This window comes from Pseudophryne corroboree, assembly GCF_028390025.1.
Source record: "Pseudophryne corroboree isolate aPseCor3 chromosome 3 unlocalized genomic scaffold, aPseCor3.hap2 SUPER_3_unloc_35, whole genome shotgun sequence".
NCBI classification, from domain to species: domain Eukaryota; kingdom Metazoa; phylum Chordata; class Amphibia; order Anura; family Myobatrachidae; genus Pseudophryne; species Pseudophryne corroboree.
In genome coordinates, this window is record NW_026967525.1 from 723,594 (window position 1) to 731,266 (window position 7,673).

A 7,673-nucleotide genomic window follows, 5' to 3' on the forward strand; every position below is an offset into this window, starting at 1 on the left:
CCTCATCAGCCAATATGGATGAGGTTAGTGGATACAGACACCTCAACATCGCCAAAGGCGACCTATACAGCTTCACAGACGAGGATGCAGACAGACTCCGTTTTAAAGAGCAGCTGTCTTCTACGGAGCAACCTTACGGGCCAGAACATCTGTACCAACAGCTGTAGAAATTGAAGAGAAGGGAGATCGATTTTCTACTACACGGCATTTCCCTATCCGATAATCATAGGGAATGCATGATCCCCAGAGGCTTCAGGGATAGGAATGCACCCACCATAGGGAGGTTCAACCCCGACTTTTGTAAAAAGTGGGTAGGAATCACCAATAAATGCAGTCTCGACCTGATGTTGCTGGTGATCGAGGAGGCGGGCAGAGAGCTTAAAGTGGTCAAAGAAAATATTCAGTCATTCGAAGCAGACCACCTACCGTCCCTGCAACAGGACGTGTCTCACGATTGGCTGTCCAAACTGCGCACTCAATGTGACAATTACCGCAGGGACCTGATTAAGTTTAAAAAGAACAAGCATAATATCGTCCAAGACGATTACGAAAACAATAGGGTGTATCGCTGGTTGATGGGAGGAGGCGGACCCACTACTTTTCAAAAATCCCGCACTTCCCGGCAGGGATGGCGTCGACGAAGAGAAAATACCTCCAGGTCAGCAGCCTCATCAAATAGTGACAGCGAATTTGCCTTAGCCGACTCTGACGGCGCACAAGAAGTGCAAGTCATCCCTTTAGATCAAGCTGCCCCCCAAGCATCAAAAACAAAAGGGCGGCCACCCGTCGGGGTGGTCAGAACACGAGACTCAAGAGATCGGGCTGCAAAAAACAAGACTTAGTGATCAACCTTACCAAGCGTACCCTTACCAGTATGGAGATAAACGTACTTAATCATGGTCTTTCCTTCGTCCCCACCAACCCTCATAATGAGCTTGCATGGAAAATTGATTTATTCCAATTCTCCCGGAAACTACGTTGACAGGAATATTTTTCATCACATCCTTCGCAGGATCTTTCACCACCACCTGTTTTCCAATCCTTTCTAAACAAAAGAAGCCAATCTCTTTTCGATCCCCCCTCTTCAAATTCCTCCATCAAATCATATATACGTCTGATGGACGAAGCGGTTGATAAATACACCAAGGCTAACCAACAACATCATCACAACCTATCTAGGCAAGAATGGACAGCCCTCAAAAACCTTGGCTCATACACCGACATTGTTATTCGCCCCGCCGATAAGGGTGGTGGCGTGATCGTCTTGGATCTTGCTTACTACAAGTCAGAAATCTTGTCCCAGCTATCCGACACCAATACCTACAGTCTACTGAGCTCTGACCCCACTACCATGTACAAGCAGGAACTCGACAATATCCTAGTATCGGCACATTTCAAACAGCTGATCTCAGACAAGCTTCTCAAGGCTCTTCTGCAGAAGCATCCGATAGTGCCGGATTTGTTTACAGTGCCCAAGATTCATAAGAACCTACAATCACCTCCAGGCCGACCAATCATTTCGGCCCGGCAGTCTCTATATCAACCTATTTCACAGTTTTTGGACAGCATACTGCAACCTTTGGTGCTCAAACAGTCCACCTGCCTGAAGGACACCACCACCTTTCTGTGCACATTGGAAGCTTTTGGCCCAGTTCCAGATGGGGCACTTCTCTGCACAGTCGACATTTGCAGCCTATATACTTGCATACCGCATACAGACAGCTTGGCAGCCATGAGATCCTTTCTGATCAAAGAAAAAATGACAGATGTGGACCTGGACCTCTTTATGACTCTACTAGAGCTGACCCTCACCAGGAATTATTTCCTTTTTGATGCCCGCTTCTACCAACAAAAGACCGGATGTGCGATGGGCAGCAATGTAGCACCGTCGTATGCAAACGTGTACATGTTCAAAGAGGAAATCCAGATGTTCTTCCAAGACCAGACGACGGCTTCGTCTATAGCACTGTTTACCAGATACATCGATGACCTGTTCATCATTTGGACTGGGGGAGAAACCGCGCTGAGGACTCTATTAGAATTTATCAACACCAGACCCTCACCCATCAGAATTACTTACCATTGGTCTTCAGTATCCATTAACTACCTGGACGTTCTTGTTACAGTGCAGGCTGGTAGATTGCACACGAGTGTCTATCACAAGCCCACGGACAAAAACACTCTCCTCCGAGCTAATAGTCACCACCCTAGGTCATTGAAGCAAGGCCTTCCTAGGTCCCAAATGATAAGGGTAGCCCGCATTTATAGCCAATTGGCGAATCTAGAACGTGAACTTGACAAGATGATCTACAAGTTCATTGCCAGAAGATATGAGTGTTCCTCTCTTGAGGCCATCAAGAGAGAGGTACTGATGGTGTCCCGCAATACCCTATTGCAGTCCAAGTCCAAAACAACAGACAACAGAATTCCCTGGATCACGTCGTTCGACACCTCCAGTCCTGTACTTACCCGAGCAAGCCGTGCTCTGTGGCCTATAGTCTCTACAGATTCACTACTTCCTTTTAAGCACAAAACACCGATGGTGTGCTATAGGAGAGCCTGGAACATTCGTGACATGCTGGTACACGCTGACATCACCAATTTTCCAAATGCCCCCGAAGGGCCCCCGAGGGAAACTTTTATCACCAAGAAACCCGGCTGTTATCGTTGCCTTGGTTGCACTACATGCACCCATATGCTGACAGGCTCGGTGTTCAAATTACCCCTATCTGACAAGGAGATTCGCATTCGCCACACGGTGTCCTGCACCTCTACTTTCATCATCTATTTGATAACATGCCCGTGTGGCTTGTGCTACGTGGGCAAGACTATCAGATCCCTACGAGAACGCATGGCCCTACACCGGTCTGCGATAAAAGCAGCATTATCGGGCAAGGCATCTGATCAACCTGTGGCCAGATATTTCTTTGAAGCTCATCACACTTTATCCGGCCTTAAGCACATCATCATTGATCATGTTCCCAAATCTTTACGTGGGGGAGACAGAGAGGGTCAACTCCTAAGGAAGGAAGCCTCCTGGATCTACAACCTTGGCACGATACATCCTGCTGGGTTGAACGAGAGGATTGTTTGGAGCACTTTCGGTTGAATTACCCCTCAGCCCCGAAGACCCATAAATCCATCTTTTCCTCATTTGGTACATACAGCACAGACATCTGATGGACATTCTTCACCTGACTATCTATTATTGCCTAGCAGTATTTAATTACTCATTTATAAATGTTCATGATTGTCCAGCATTGTGCATTACTGTTATGCATAGTGGGCACAGTGTTCGTGCATGTCTATCGTTTTCCTGCCTTTGTTAAGTGTTAAGCATTAACTTTTTTCTACAACTCACTACTTGACGCATGTCTCACTCAGTCAGGGCTACCACGGTGTCCCCGGGTGCAGCCCTGTACCCTGCAGCCAGTATAAGTTTTCAACATTTATCTCTATATTTCCTGTCTGCATGTCTTAGGCTTCTGGTGGCACACTGGCTTTACTGTATTTCACATTTGTTTCTTTCTTAGCCGCACGTACGCTGGTGTTTCTTTAGCCTTCCCCCCGGCGTTGCCTAGCAACCAGCCGGCTGGGACACTGTCCAGGCGCGACCACACGTCATCACCTCGCGCTCTACAGCTTTCACAACGCGACACGGAGCGGCTACATGCACATGGTATGGCGGGCTCTGATCTTTATAAGGTGAGTTGTTTCTTTTCCCCACACACTACCTCACATCTTGACAAAGGGGTTTAAATCCCCGAAACGTTGATGTTCTTTCCACTGATGCCTTAATACAAATTTACTATTCCACAAGACCCTGAGTGCCGCTGGTTTGTTTTCTTGTATCCTGACCGTATACGGAGGGCACCATGGCAAATATTACTCATTTCAACAAGAGTGCCGGGCTGTATCTACACTGTATCCATTCAGGAGCCGTTCACCGGACAGCACTTGCTTGAGCCAAGGCACCAAGTTTTTTCAAAAGCTACTTTTGATATGTATTTCCCTTGAAAGATGTTCAAGCTGTAGCCTGCCTAGTTGCAGCACTTTTCCAGCACTACCAGCACTTTTTGGTGATTTCTCTTGGACACCCAGGGTGTTTAGCACTTTGCACTGGATCCTGCAGCATTAAGTTGCACAGCCACGAGTTCCAACAGGACTCTAGACATGAATCCCAGCACCTCATCAGCCAATATGGATGAGGTTAGTGGATACAGACACCTCAACATCGCCAAAGGCGACCTATACAGCTTCACAGACGAGGATGCAGACAGACTCCGTTTTAAAGGCCAGAACATCTGTACCAACAGCTGTAGAACTTGAAGAGAAGGGAGATCGATTTTCTACTACACGGCATTTCCCTATCCGATAATCATAGGGAATGCATGATCCCCAGAGGCTTCAGGGATAGGAATGCACCCACCATAGGGAGGTTCAACCCCGACTTTTGTAAAAAGTGGGTAGGAATCACCAATAAATGCAGTCTCGACCTGATGTTGCTGGTGATCGAGGAGGCGGGCAGAGAGCTTAAAGTGGTCAAAGAAAATATTCAGTCATTCGAAGCAGACCACCTACCTTCCCTGCAACAGGACGTGTCTCACGATTGGCTGTCCAAACTGCGCACTCAATGTGACAATTACCGCAGGGACCTGATTAAGTTTAAAAAGAACAAGCATAATATCGTCCAAGACGATTACGAAAACAATAGGGTGTATCGCTGGTTGATGGGAGGAGGCGGACCCACTACTTTTCAAAAATCCTGCACTTCCCGGCAGGGATGGCGTCGACGAAGAGAAAATACCTCCAGGTCAGCAGCCTCATCAAATAGTGACAGCGAATTTGCCTTAGCCGACTCTGACGGCGCACAAGAAGTGCAAGTCATCCCTTTAGATCAAGCTGCCCCCCAAGCATCAAAAACAAAAGGGCGGCCACCCGTCGGGGTGGTCAGAACACGAGACTCAAGAGATCGGGCTGCAAAAAACAAGACTTAGTGATCAACCTTACCAAGCGTACCCTTACCAGTATGGAGATAAACGTACTTAATCATGGTCTTTCCTTCGTCCCCACCAACCCTCATAATGAGCTTGCATGGAAAATTGATTTATTCCAATTCTCCCGGAAACTACGTTGACAGGAATATTTTTCATCACATCCTTCGCAGGATCTTTCACCACCACCTGTTTTCCAATCCTTTCTAAACAAAAGAAGCCAATCTCTTTTCGATCCCCCCTCTTCAAATTCCTCCATCAAATCATATATACGTCTGATGGACGAAGCGGTTGATAAATACACCAAGGCTAACCAACAACATCATCACAACCTATCTAGGCAAGAATGGACAGCCCTCAAAAACCTTGGCTCATACACCGACATTGTTATTCGCCCCGCCGATAAGGGTGGTGGCGTGATCGTCTTGGATCTTGCTTACTACAAGTCAGAAATCTTGTCCCAGCTATCCGACACCAATACCTACAGTCTACTGAGCTCTGACCCCACTACCATGTACAAGCAGGAACTCGACAATATCCTAGTATCGGCACATTTCAAACAGCTGATCTCAGACAAGCTTCTCAAGGCTCTTCTGCAGAAGCATCCGATAGTGCCGGATTTGTTTACAGTGCCCAAGATTCATAAGAACCTACAATCACCTCCAGGCCGACCAATCATTTCGGCCCGGCAGTCTCTATATCAACCTATTTCACAGTTTTTGGACAGCATACTGCAACCTTTGGTGCTCAAACAGTCCACCTGCCTGAAGGACACCACCACCTTTCTGTGCACATTGGAAGCTTTTGGCCCAGTTCCAGATGGGGCACTTCTCTGCACAGTCGACATTTGCAGCCTATATACTTGCATACCGCATACAGACAGCTTGGCAGCCATGAGATCCTTTCTGATCAAAGAAAAAATGACAGATGTGGACCTGGACCTCTTTATGACTCTACTAGAGCTGACCCTCACCAGGAATTATTTCCTTTTTGATGCCCGCTTCTACCAACAAAAGACCGGGTGTGCGATGGGCAGCAATGTAGCACCGTCGTATGCAAACGTGTACATGTTCAAAGAGGAAATCCAGATGTTCTTCCAAGACCAGACGACGGCTTCGTCTATAGCACTGTTTACCAGATACATCGATGACCTGTTCATCATTTGGACTGGGGGAGAAACCGCGCTGAGGACTCTATTAGAATTTATCAACACCAGACCCTCACCCATCAGAATTACTTACCATTGGTCTTCAGTATCCATTAACTACCTGGACGTTCTTGTTACAGTGCAGGCTGGTAGATTGCACACGAGTGTCTATCACAAGCCCACGGACAAAAACACTCTCCTCCGAGCTAATAGTCACCACCCTAGGTCATTGAAGCAAGGCCTTCCTAGGTCCCAAATGATAAGGGTAGCCCGCATTTATAGCCAATTGGCGAATCTAGAACGTGAACTTGACAAGATGATCTACAAGTTCATTGCCAGAAGATATGAGTGTTCCTCTCTTGAGGCCATCAAGAGAGAGGTACTGATGGTGTCCCGCAATACCCTATTGCAGTCCAAGTCCAAAACAACAGACAACAGAATTCCCTGGATCACGTCGTTCGACACCTCCAGTCCTGTACTTACCCGAGCAAGCCGTGCTCTGTGGCCTATAGTCTCTACAGATTCACTACTTCCTTTTAAGCACAAAACACCGATGGTGTGCTATAGGAGAGCCTGGAACATTCGTGACATGCTGGTACACGCTGACATCACCAATTTTCCAAATGCCCCCGAAGGGCCCCCGAGGGAAACTTTTATCACCAAGAAACCCGGCTGTTATCGTTGCCTTGGTTGCACTACATGCACCCATATGCTGACAGGCTCGGTGTTCAAATTACCCCTATCTGACAAGGAGATTCGCATTCGCCACACGGTGTCCTGCACCTCTACTTTCATCATCTATTTGATAACATGCCCGTGTGGCTTGTGCTACGTGGGCAAGACTATCAGATCCCTACGAGAACGCATGGCCCTACACCGGTCTGCGATAAAAGCAGCATTATCGGGCAAGGCATCTGATCAACCTGTGGCCAGATATTTCTTTGAAGCTCATCACACTTTATCCGGCCTTAAGCACATCATCATTGATCATGTTCCCAAATCTTTACGTGGGGGAGACAGAGAGGGTCAACTCCTAAGGAAGGAAGCCTCCTGGATCTACAACCTTGGCACGATACATCCTGCTGGGTTGAACGAGAGGATTGTTTGGAGCACTTTCGGTTGAATTACCCCTCAGCCCCGAAGACCCATAAATCCATCTTTTCCTCATTTGGTACATACAGCACAGACATCTGATGGACATTCTTCACCTGACTATCTATTATTGCCTAGCAGTATTTAATTACTCATTTATAAATGTTCATGATTGTCCAGCATTGTGCATTACTGTTATGCATAGTGGGCACAGTGTTCGTGCATGTCTATCGTTTTCCTGCCTTTGTTAAGTGTTAAGCATTAACTTTTTTCTACAACTCACTACTTGACGCATGTCTCACTCAGTCAGGGCTACCACGGTGTCCCCGGGTGCAGCCCTGTACCCTGCAGCCAGTATAAGTTTTCAACATTTATCTCTATATTTCCTGTCTGCATGTCTTAGGCTTCTGGTGGCACACTGGCTTTACTGTATTTCACAT